The 12,738-nt window shown below is 47.9% G+C and overlaps 1 protein-coding gene across 1 annotated transcript in view; it reads left to right on the plus strand.

Annotated features, from left to right (window-relative positions):
- Window positions 1-12,738, plus strand: part of LOC140703761 (uncharacterized) — a 343,653-nt gene that overhangs the window by 67,313 nt on the left and 263,602 nt on the right. The gene's annotated exons all lie outside the window — the stretch shown is intronic.

The raw sequence follows: 12,738 nt of genomic DNA on the forward strand, positions 1-12,738 counted from the left end.
TACATACAGAGAGAGTTCTGATAAGACTTATAGCATTATATATTAGGCTTCGTCAGGCATATGTACATGGCAATATATACATCGACATAGATATCTCAGAGCAACATAATATTCACATAAATGATGACCACCAGACTCACAATTGAGTGGCAAAGTGCTGCTCTCACTCTCCTGCTTAAATAGTGAGAGTAGCCTATCACTGCAGACTTAGCAGCTGGCCTTCTAAGAACATTAACTGAATTCGAACAATATTGTATACAAAAAGATAAAAATAAAAAGAGAGGACTAACCTCACTAATATATAAAAGCATTATTGAGAATCGTCGCTATCTGGATTCATCACTATGCGAAATGAAAAAGCCCATAGGAATGCATTAAAACGCGTCCTATGGGCTTAAAAATTCACCTTATGCTGAAATCCTCCATAGGGGTGGCCATTTTCAGTGCCTCTAAAGCAGGGGTCTCAAACATGTGGCCCGGGGGCCATTTGTGGCCCCCCAGGTGATAGTTTGTGGCCCTCGCCTTGCCTGCCCCCCCAAAGTGCCCACACATCCTCTGCTGTCAAGAGTAAAAAAAAGCCTTTCCTCGCTCGCCGGCTCTCTCCCAAGACGGCACCTCTTGCACCCTCCAACCAGAACTGCAGCTTGCCAGCCAGCCCACCTGTCTGTCGGCTGAGGAAACTCCTGGGTGGCTTCCTCAGGCTCTTGCTCCACTTGGCGGAAAATCTGATGCGGCCCAGCCTCTGCCTCCAGCGGACCCCAGGTAAATTGAGTTTAAAACCCCTGCTCTAAAGCGAGGCAACACAGCGAGTGGCCATTTTGGAACTGCCAATCAGCGATCCTTCTGAAGCCCCCGCTGGCATTTTCCCGCCGGTCAGCTGGGGGAAAATGTCAGTGGGGAATTTGCGAGGACCATGGGGGAGGGCTCCCCCACGGTCCTTCCCAAGCCCCCGCAGGTCAGCTGGGGGGAAATGGGGCGTATGGGAACATCGCAATGCGATCACAAAAGCAATCACAAAATCTTCATCGCTATGCAGATTTGTCATTAAACGGGGCGCCCGTTAAGCGAGGCACCACTGTAATATTACTATCATTATAATTGCTTTAGAGCAGAAGTCCCCAACCCCCAGTCCGCAGCCCTGTGCTGGTCCGTGGCCTGAGCCAGACACCTCCCGTCCCACCACCCTGCACGCACTCACCCCCACAAGCCTGTTTGTGCTTGTGCGCACTCCACTACACCAGTGCGAGCAGCGCACCGCAATTTGGGCATGCACACGAGTGCGTGCACCCAGACAAAGCACCACACCACTGTTTGCAAATGTGCATGAGCGCGGGGGGTGCCCCGCCTATCCCAGCCAGTCCACAGACCAAAAAAGGTTGGGAATTCAGAGCTTGAGAATAAGAATAAAATACCACAGGCTGCATGATCTCTGGGGGGGCATCTGACACAATGCAAGGACAGAAGGATTTGGGCTTCTCTCCCACATCTCCTCCACATGATTCCCCTCTTATCCATGGAGCCTGGACTGCAACACCTTCTGGCCGGCCATTAAGAGGAGAGAATCCAGACTGCACCTCTGACCCCATGGTATTGCCTGTAAGAGGATGGAAATGCAAAGGAACTACAAACTCCTTGGGAGGTGGCAGATGGACCCAAGCAATGAAGGCCAAAACCCACTTTTGCTCCTTTACAGGTAGCTCTCCCTTCATCTTTGTCCTGCTGAAGCAGGGAGAGGATTTTTCAAAGTTGGAAGATCAGGGAGGCCACTTACAGAAATGGCATGGCACTTTTTTTGAGGGGGTGGGGGTGATGTTTGTTGTCCAGCTTCCCAAATCAGTCAGAATCTTGGGATGAAGCGCAGAAAGCCTCCTTGGAAAGCATGCTATACATTCCTCTCAGGAGAATTAGCAACACTGCTGATCGGGTCTCTTAATTTGTGTAGGCAAGCATCACTCATTTCGGAGCAGCTGATGGAGGAGCAATCCTCTTCATGGATTGCTGCCTTGTTGTGGCGAAGGGACTTGAGTAACTCAGAGAAACTATGGGCTATGCTGTGTAGGGACACCCAAGATGGATAGGTCATAGTGGAGAGTTCTGACTAAACGCAATGCACCTGGAGTAGGAACTGGCAAGCCACTCCAGTATCTTTGCCAAGAAAATCCCATGAACAGAAACAAAAGGCTAAAAGATATGACGCTGGAAGATGGGTCCCTCAGGTCGGAAGGCGTCCAACATGCTACTGAGAAATTGTGGAGGACAAGTACAAGTAGCTCCAGAGCTAATGAAGTGGTTGGGCCAAAGCTGAAAGGACGCTCAGCTGTGGATGCACCTGGAAGGGAAAGGAAAGTCCGATGCTGCAAAAAAGAATACTGCATAGGAACCTGGAATGTAAGATCTATGAAAGTTGGGAAGCTGGAGGTGGTCAAACAGGAGATGGCAAGAATAAACATTGACATCCTGGGCATCAGTGAACTAAAATGGACAGGAATGGGCAAATTCAATTCAGATGATTATCATATCTACTATTGTGGACAAGAATCCCGCAGAAGGAATGGAGTAGCTCTCATAGTCAACAAAAGAATGGGAAAAGCTGTAATGGGATATAATCTCAAAAATGAATAGAATGATGTCAATACAAATCTAAGGCAGACCTTTCAACATCACAGTAATCCAAGTTTATGCACCAACCACCAATGCTGAGGAGACTGAAGTTGAACAATTTTATGAAGATTTACAACACCTTCTAGAACTGACACCAAAGAAAGATGTTCTTCTCATTCTAGGGGATTGGAATGCTAAAGTAGGGAGTCAAGAGATAAAAGGAGCAACAGGGAAGTTTGGCCTTGGAGTTCAAAACCAAGCTGGGGAAAGGCTAATAGAGTTTTGTCAAGAGAACAAGCTGGTCATCACAAACACTCTTTTCCAAAAACACAAGAGGCGACTCTACACATGGAAATCACCAGATGGGCAATACCGAAATCAGATTGATTATATTCTCTGCAGCGAAAGATGGAGAAGCTCTATACAGTCAGCAAAAACAAGGTCTGGAGCTGATTGTGGCTCTGATCATCAGCTTCTCATAGCAAAGTTCAAGCTTAAACTGAAGAGAGTAGGAAGAACCACTGGGCTAGTCAGGTATAATCTAAACCATATCCCTGATGAATACACAGTGGAAGTGAAGAACAGATTTAAGGAACTCGATTTGGTGGACAGAGTGCCTGAAGAACTTTGGATAGAGGCACGTAACATTGTCCAAGAGGCAGCAACAAAAACCATCCAAAAGAAAAGGAAATGCAAAAAAGCAAAGTGGCTGTCCAACGAGGCCTTAGAAATAGCAGAGAGGAGAAGGGAAACAAAATGCAAGGGAGATAGGGAAAGTTACAGTAAATTGAATGCAGACTTCCAAAGAATAGCAAGGAGAGATAAGAGGGCCTTCTTAAATGAACAATGTAAAGAAGTAGAGGAAAATAATAGAAAAGGAAAAACCAGAGATCAGTTCAGGAAATTTGGAGATATTAGAGGAACATTTTGTGCAAAATGAACATGATAAAGGACAAAAATGGGAGAGACCTAACAGAAGCAGAAGACATCAAGAATAGGTGGCAAGAATACACAGAGGAATTATACCAGAAAGATTTGGACATCCCAGACAACCCAGATAATGTGATTGCAGACCTTGATCCAGACATCCTGGAGAGTGAAGCCAAGTGGGCCTTAGAAAGCTTGTCTGACAACAAGGCCAGTGGAGGTGATGGCATTCCAGTCAAACTATTTAAAATCTTAAAATCTTATGCTGTTAAGGTGCTACATTCAATATGCCAGCAAATTTGAAAACTCAACAGTGGCCAGAAGACTGGAAAAATCCCAAAGAAGGGCAGTGTCAAAGAATGCTCCAACTACCGTACAATTGCACTCATTTCACACGCTAGTAAGGTTATGCTCAAAATCATACAAGGTGGGCTTCAACAGTATGTGGACTGAGAACTTCCAGAGGTACAAGCTGGATTCCGAAGGGGCAGAAGAACTAGAGACCAAATTGCTAACATGTGCTGGATTATAGAGAAAGCCAGAGAGTTCCAGAAAAACATCTACTTCTGCTTCATTGACTATGCAAAAGCCTTTGACTGTGTGGACCACAGCAAACTATGGCAAGGGCTTAAAGAAATGGGAGTGCCTCATCACCTTATCTGTCTCCTGAGAAACCTATACGTGGGACAGGAAGCAACAGTTAGAACTAGATATGGAACAACTGATTGGTTCAAAATTGGGAAAGGAGTAAGACAAGGCTGTATATTCTCCCCCTGCTTATTGAACTTATGTGCAGAATACATCATGCGAAAGGCTGGACTGGAGGAATCCGAATCCGGAATCAAGATTGCCCGAAAAAATATCAGCAACCTCCGATATGCAGATGATACTACTCTGATGGCAGAAAGTGAGGAAAAATTAAGGAACCTTGTAATGAGAGTGAAAGAGGAGAGTGCAAAAAATGGTCTGAAGCTCAACATCAGAAAAACTAAGATCATGGCCACTGGTCCCATCACCTCCTGGAAAATAGAAGGGGAAGACATGGAGACAGTGACAAATTTTACTTTTTTGGGCTCCATGATCACTGCAGTTGGAGACAGCAGCCACGAAATTAAAAGGCGCTTGCTTATTGGGAGGAAAGTGATGAAAAACCTTGACAGCATCCTAAAAAGCAGAGACATCACCTTGCCAACGAAAGTCCACATAGTCAAAGCTATGGTTTTTCCTGTAGTGATGTACGGAAGTGAGAGCTGGACCATAAAGAAAGCAGACCACCAAAGAATTGATTCTTTTGAATTGCGGTGTTGGAGGAGGCTGTTGAGAGTCCCCTGGACTGCAAGGAGAACAAACCTATCAGTTCTAAAGGAAATCAACTCTGAGTGCTCACTTGAATGACAGATCCTGAAGCTGAGGCTCCAGTACTTTAGCCATCTCATGAGTAGAGAAGACTCCCTGGAAAAGACCCTAATGTTGGGAAAATGTGAGGGCAAGAAGGGAAGGGAACGACAGAGGATGAGATGGTTGGACAACATCATCGAAGCTAACAGAATGAATTTGACACAATTCCGGGAGGCAGTGGAAGACAGGAGGGCCTGGCGTGCTGTCGTTCATGGGGTCACGAGGAGTCCGACACGACTAAACGACTAAACGAAATGATGGAGGAGGAGACAGAAGTCTGAATAACACTCCAAAGGGCTGTAAGAACTAAGAAATCAATGTCTGTCAGTTTGATCCAACTTTTTCTTCCTCCTAAGGAGCAAACGCACCACAGCCCTCAAAGCAGGACCAGCGCCTCCCCTCCTCCCTCCCTTCCTGCAAGGCCGTTACCTTTGAACAGAGCAGCTTCCCTCCCTCCCCCCCACCTCGCCAAAGACCCTCCCATAGAGACCAGATAGGCCTCATTGAAGAGATGGGGGGAGAAGCTGCCCTGGAAAAAGTCCCAAGAGGGGAGGGGGGGTGTCCTTTGCCGCTGAAGGCCGGTGGGTTTCCCGGGAGGAGAGAAGGGAGACCTTTCAGAGGAATCCCCGCTCCTCCGACCACTGGTTGGGCCAAGTTTCCCGATGATCTTTTTGCTATTTCTCTTGCAGTTCGTTCTGCCTCGTTTCTTTTCACCGCCCGGAACCCGCACAGAAGGGTGCTCCGGTGGGTACATCAAATCTATAATTTAAAAATATTGATCCGAATTGGGAGGGGGAGAAGATGATCCTCCCGAAGGTGGGGTGCAACTTCTCACTGCCCTGCCTTTGGCTGCGGAAAACGCCTCCCGGAGGGGCTGACGGGTCCCGATAAGAGGCAGGTGGAGGGATCATCCTGGCCCGGGTTCGGCTCCCAGTGCCCCCCCGGGTCTGGCCCTTCCCGGATCCAGGCAGCAGCGCCGGCCTCCCTCCCTCCCCGTCCCCGTCCCCATCCCCGTCCCCCGCCAACCTTGCACTGGCACAGCTGGACCCAGCAGGAGCTGCGCCCGAAAGGAGAGCAAGCACTCCCCAGGGTGGGAAATATACAGTACAGAGGGAGGGAGGCGGGCGTAGAGGCACCCCTCCCCTTTCCCTGAGCTCCTTGAGCGGGTCTCCTCTCGAGTCTCCCGGAGAGCAGGCGAGGAGCAGGGTGGTGAGAAGAAGGGATCTGGGACGGAGCAGCGGCCCCGCTCCACCGGTAAGCAAAGGTGCCTTGCAAACGGAAAGGCCTGCATTGCACAAACTTTTGGGTTTGATTTTTTTGGGGGGGAAGGTTTGAGATGGGGGGAAGAGGAGAATACTCAGAGGGGCAGAGTGGAAAGAGAGATCATTTGGTCGCAAAGCCCCGCCATGCCCTGAGAGAGAGAGACTGACTGACTGAGCGAGCTGCCTTCTTCCTTCTAGCTCAGGTTGGAAGCTGGAACAAACCGATGTCCTCTGAATGCAGAGGGTGGCAAGCAATGCCGGGGTGACAAGACCAAGAAGCCCTCGCTAGAATCACGACCAAATGTCAACATTGTGGGAAAACAACCGTCACAGGCATGGCCATTATGTCACCCTGGGCAATGGATGAGCATCACCCCACTTGGGTACAGTACTTGTTTGTTTTAACATATTTTAACCCCACCTTTCTCCTTAAGGATCCTTCTGCATCCTTACTGGGATTAGGCTTCCAGGTAGGCTGCGGCCGGAGGGCATGGGCGAGACCGCCACAAACGCCCTGCCGCCTGGCCAGGGGGGGTGAACCTGGCCGCCTGCACCTGCCTCTCACAAGAGCGTGAAAAGCACTAGTGCTGCTTTCCCCCCTCTGGGACTTCAGGTCACCAACGGCTTGTGTGTCCACCCTGTGTGAGGGGATTTGGAGTGCAATGAAAGTGGGGGAAAGAGGTTGCGGAGGCCAAGAGCCCTGAAGGGAAAGGGGGGAGAGGAAGAAGCCACGGGGTTGCCCTGCAAAGCCGCCTCCGCCTCCTCCTCAGCGCCTCCCTCAAGAAGAACGGCCGCCCTCTTCCCGCGAAACCAGCCCCCCAACGTCCGCTCCCTGCCAATCTTGTCAGAGCCACCAACCGCAAGTGAGAGGTGGGAGCAATAAGGGAACCTTAGCCAATCAGATTGCCGGGACGGGAGGAGATGGCTGGAGGGGTAGGGCCTACTCGTGGGCGTCAGGACGTCTCTCATTTTGCCCTGAGAGAGATAGAGAGGGAGGGAGGGAGAGAGAAACGGGCGGCTGTTGAGGAGGGAGGTTTATGTCGTTCTCGGTTAAGTTCAGGGTTCTCCGCCCCCACTTACGTCCGGCTGGATTTGAATGTCATTAGCCATGGCCTGTCTCTTGCCATTCGCCATTCCAAGAGGGAGTTGGGGCATTTGCTTCCTTTTGAGAGACTTCGTGACAGGCAGAAGTTCAACAGGCAGGGATGCAGCCATAGGGGACATGTTTCCCCCATCGTCCGTGGTGCGTCATCAAGACCACCAGGATCCCTCTTCTTTCACACTCCCTCAAAGCCCTTTCCCTTCTCTTAAACCTTCATCCTCTCCAACATCTTCCCCTCCTCCTTCCACCCAAAAGCCCTTCTTCCAGTGGTGGGATTCAGCAGGTTCGCACCAGTTCTACAGAACCGGTAGCTAATGTATTATTGGTTCTGCAGAACCGTTTGTTGGCCTGCTGAATCCCACCACTGCCTTCTTCGGCTTTTCCCCTTCACCCTCCACCTCTTGCTCAGCTTCAGCTGAATGATCTGGTAGAGGGGGAAAGGACTCAAGGATGGCAACACAACAGTTCCATTCTGCATGCTTACTGGGATTAGGTGGAAGAATGGCATTAGACCTGTTCCATACTGGGAGGACACACTAGGGACTGATGTCAGTATTTGTCTGGTGTTTGTCTGGGCAGGCAACATTTCCCTAAATTCCTGCAATGTTTCTTTCAGTTTGTTGGAACAAACAGTGTAATCAACTGGCAACATTCTGCCTTTCTCCTGGATGTTTTTCAATCTGTTATGCAAACTAACCAATGACGCAGTTTCTTCCCAGTCGTCAGGATCCCTCACACAGGACAGAAGCCATACGAGTGCTTACGATTAGGTAAAGTGTTTCAACCTAATTGCACACTTTGGAAACCATCAAAGAATTTACGTACATTGAAGAGAAGCCATATAAATGTTCTTGAGTGTGAGACGAGTCAGACTGCACCCTTTAAAAGCAGTATTCACATGAAGGAACCCTCTAAATGTCCAGAGTGGAGGAGGGCTTCCACTGATGGAAGAAACCTTCTATTTCAATAAAAACTTCACCCTGAGGGATCCTAAGGTTGTGTTTCATTTGTTGCTTCATATCCTGGGCTGAAGACATGTTTTCATCTTTTCATGTAGACTGCTTTCAGTAAAATGTGCAAGAACGCTTTCATTAAATAGGATGATCATAGGCATTCTGCATTTTCTCAGGATTGGCACAATGATTTTAAAAGCACTATCACACCCCCATAATGGTAGACAATACTGAGGAGGGCATTACAAATCCATAACAAAAAGCTGGTACAGTGGGGGCTTGACTTGAGAACTTAATCCGTATTGGAAGGCGGTTCTCAAGTCAAAAAGTCTGTAGGTCAAGTCTCCATTGACCTACAGTGCATTGAAAAGCGATTAATCCCGTAACAGGCCGTTTTTGTTCCATTTTGGGTTTTTTCTGGTCTGTAAGTCAATTCTCAGGCTGCAAGTCAAACCTAAATTTTGCGGCCAGAGAAGTCTGTAACTCAAAAAGTCTGTAAGTCAAGCCGTCTGTAAGTCAAGGGTCCACTGTATTAATTGGTGTCACCACCCAGCTTCCTGTTAAGGAGAGCTTGGTCGGTGGACCCAGAGCAATTGGGAGCCTGAGTACCCCTAAACAGCTGGGTAGAGTCCTGGTAACCTCATCCATGGCGTACAACAGACCCCTTCTTACAAGTCTGTCATAAAAAGATACTTGCTTACAATTAAGCTCAGCAAGAAGATGCACATGAGCTTTGTAGACCTAAAATCTACCAAAGCTCAATAAAGTAGGACTCTGTAGTGTTGTGTAGCCTTGCCTCCCCCTCTGGGAATGGCTGCGACAGGCTCTGCTGTTCAGGAGACCAAAAGATTTTATAAATTGATCTTTTTTAAATTGAAAATATATAGATTTACAGAATAAATTCAGTTTGATGCATAAGCATAGCAATAATATATTTCCAAGGCTTATTACAATTACAGTTAAGGCAACTACAGTGGTGCCTCACTTAACGACGATAATCCATTCCAGAAAAATCACCATTAAGTGAAAACATCGTAATGGAAAAAAACACCATTGAAACGATTGAAACCCCTTCAATGCGTTCCAATGGGGTCAAAACTCACCGTCCAGTGAAGATCCTCCCTAGGGCAGCCATTTTTGCTGCGTCTCTTGCGAGGAATCTGTCCCAGAAAACAGCAGGAAGCCATTTTGTTTACCTGGTGGCCATTTTGAAACCACTGATCAGCTGTTTAAAAAAACGTTGTTTTGCGAAGAATCGGTTCCCGAAGCAGGGAACCGATTATTGCAAAGCAGGAAAAAAACATTTAGACCATTGTTTTGTGATTGCAAAAAGATCATCGTAATGTGGTTTCGTCGTAATGTGGGGCAATCATAAAGCGAGGCACCACTGTAATTCCCTTTTGATTACAAAAGCTCTAAAAATCTCTAAAAGCTTTCCTTAGGGTAGGTAAAAGGCATAAAGGCTCCCCCCTTCTCTTTCTTCAACTCTCTACATCTCCCAAGTCCTTTTCCTAGCACAGGACAATAGGAAAAAAAGACTTAGAAAAATATCTGGTTCCAACTAAGGAAAAAGAGGGAACACTGCATGTGGCAAAAGTTCATTTTTTAAAATCTTCCAGGCTCCTCCTGTCTTCTTCATCTCCCACGCTGCCATCCAATCATGGTGTAAGGTGGTAGAAGTAATCCCCTTCTTCTCTTCTCATGAGAAACAGGTGTTTTTTGCCTCAGTCTATTCCCTTCTCTGCCATAAAAAGTGTCAGGTCTTCTTACCTTGTCTTGGCTGTACTGGCCTAAAGGAAAAACATTCCCACAGCCCTCTTGGACAACATTCCCATCATGCAGAATCATTCTTACACAGAACCAATATGGATCCATTTTACATTTCTTCACAACTACATAAACCATCCTCATACACACTTTAACCCATGTAATTTGGATCATGACAAGCAAATCTTCCTACCAGAGGTGGCATGAAGGGGGTTATTAAACCTACCAAGCAGTTTTGCTGGAACATCAGCCTGCAGCACAAAACTTCCAACACATTGCAAAAAGAGAAAGAAAGGAGGGCAGGCAGCCACTCTCCTGGGGCGCAGGATCTTGTCCATATCATTTTAGGAGCTCTTTCTCACTATCTCTCACTTCAACTTTTCTGCTAGACGTCTCTCAACTGCCCATCTATTCTGGCCTCGTTCTGTTGCCCTTTTAATTTTTTTTAACAATCCAGAAAAATCTAATTCTTTTTAGGTATGTCAGATGAATGGTACCAATCAGCTAAAGGAGCTAATCAGAAAATGTGTTAGACTAGGCACTGAGTTTTTAGAGTGGTATATAAATGGAACAGAAATGTGGAACTGGAGGCACAGGAACCAGAGTCCTTTAATGATAATGAACAGGGCTACACAATTAAGGGAGCCAGAGCATTTCTCCAGCTTCTCTATCATCCCCCAGGTACGAATCGTCCTTGGTAGGAAAGAATATGAGTGCCAGGGAATGGATGAGGTGAGATTAAATGATCATGGGTGGGGCTGAGACACCCACTGTTCTCTTTTCAAAGTGGTTAAACCGCTGTACTGTGCCAAAACTGTGCTCACGACCTGAGATTCAATCCCAGGTAGCGGCTCAAGGTTGACTCAGCCTTCTATCCTTTCAAGGTCCGTAAAATGAGTACCCAGCTCGCTGGGGGGGGGGGCAATGTGTAGCCTGCATAATTAACTTGTAAACCGCCCAGAGAGTGCTTGAAGCATTATGGGGCGGTAGATAAGCAGCACACTTTGCTTTGCTAACCCCAACACTTTCTGCCACGAAGGCAGGCACATCACATTTCTGCACAGAGGAAACCTGTTTTATCTTCTATGGCTGCGGTTCCCAACCTTGGGCCTCCAGATGTTCTTGGGCTACAACTTCCAGAAGCCTTCACCACCAACTCTTCTGCCCAGGAAGGATTTGTGCAATGCATGCCTTCCTGTCTGCAAGTTACCTTTGCTTGCAGAGGAAACCTGCTTTATCCTCTATGGCTTACAGGAGCTTAAGAGCCCCCCCCCTCCAACAAATTCATCTCAAAAGGAAAATCAAATGGCAAGGGGGAGAATTAATCACACTGATTTGATATGAAATAAATATAAATAAAATAAAATAGAATATAACAATAAAGACAATCATACAATGCCATCCATCACTGGCAGAAAGGGATGGATGATCTGAGAGAAACTTCACCCACTCTAGGGTTTGGGGATTCAGATCAGAAAGGGGATAGAGATCAGGGTCAGGCTAGGATGATTGGCTGAGGACTCCTCTCCCCAGGTGTGACCCTAAATGGGAAAGTTGAAGACATCGGTGAGGAAGGCCACACACAAGATGGATTGACTCCTTAAAAGAAGCCACAACCTTGAATTCACAGCACTTTGACAGGGCTGTTCAGGACAAGACCTTATTGGAGTGACTCGTTTATAGGTTTGCCATCAGTTGGGAACTGGAAAGCACACAACATCCAGTTACAACCAGGTGGGTAGCCTCCCTTTGAACTAGGCTGGTACAGTCATGGCCCCTTCATTTTGGAACAGGTTCCTGCAGAGTTTCGCCAGTCACCCTTCCTCTCTGGTTTTAGGAAGCTCTGTAAGATTGAATGAGGCTTCCTCCTACCAATTGTAAATATTGTGCTGAGAGACTCAAAATGGGTTTTATGATTTTTTTTTATTTAAAGGATTGTTTGATCCACTGATATGGTTTGTTGTATTTTCTCTTTATTGTTTTTAATCTATGGCGCATTTACGATTTTACAGTCCATTGTAAATAAATAAATAAATATTTATTTGAAGTCCCCCTAAGGATCCTGAATGGGGCTGGGAAGACAACACAGGGCAAGCGTCCATCTCAGGTCAGATATAGGGAACGCCCAGGGGCCAAGTGGCAATGTCCCAATTCTTTCTGCAGAGGAGCCGCAGCGCATTGGAACATGTGCAGAGTGCCTTTTCCTTGCGCCCAGGACACTGCCCTGGCAGAGGGCGCCCCTCAGGCTTCCAGGTGGGCTGCAGCCAGAGGGCATGGGCGAGACGGCCACAAATGCCCTGCCGCCTGGCCAGGGGGGTGAACCTGGCCGCCTCCACCTGCCTCTCACAAGAGCGTGAGAAGCGCTAGTGCTGCTTTCCCCCCTCTGGGATTTCAGGTCACCAACGGCTTGTGTGTCCACCCTGTGTGAGGGGATTGGAGCGCAATGAAAGTGGGGGAAGAGGTTGCGGAGGCCAAGAGCCCTGAAGGAAAAGGCGGGCGAGGAAGAAGCCACGGGGTTGCCCTGCAAAGCCGCCGCCGCCGCCTCCTCAGCGCCTGCCTCAAGAAGAACGGCCGCCCTCTTCCCGCAAAACCAGCCCCCCCAACGGCCGCTCCCTGCCAATCTTGTCAGAGCCACCAACCGCAAGTGAGAGGCTGGAGCAATAGGGGAACCTTAGCCAATCAGACTGCCGGGGCGGGAGGAGATAGCTGGAGGGGCGGGGCCTACTCG

This window comes from Pogona vitticeps, chromosome 2, assembly GCF_051106095.1.
Source record: "Pogona vitticeps strain Pit_001003342236 chromosome 2, PviZW2.1, whole genome shotgun sequence".
Taxonomy (NCBI): Eukaryota; Metazoa; Chordata; class Lepidosauria; order Squamata; family Agamidae; genus Pogona; species Pogona vitticeps.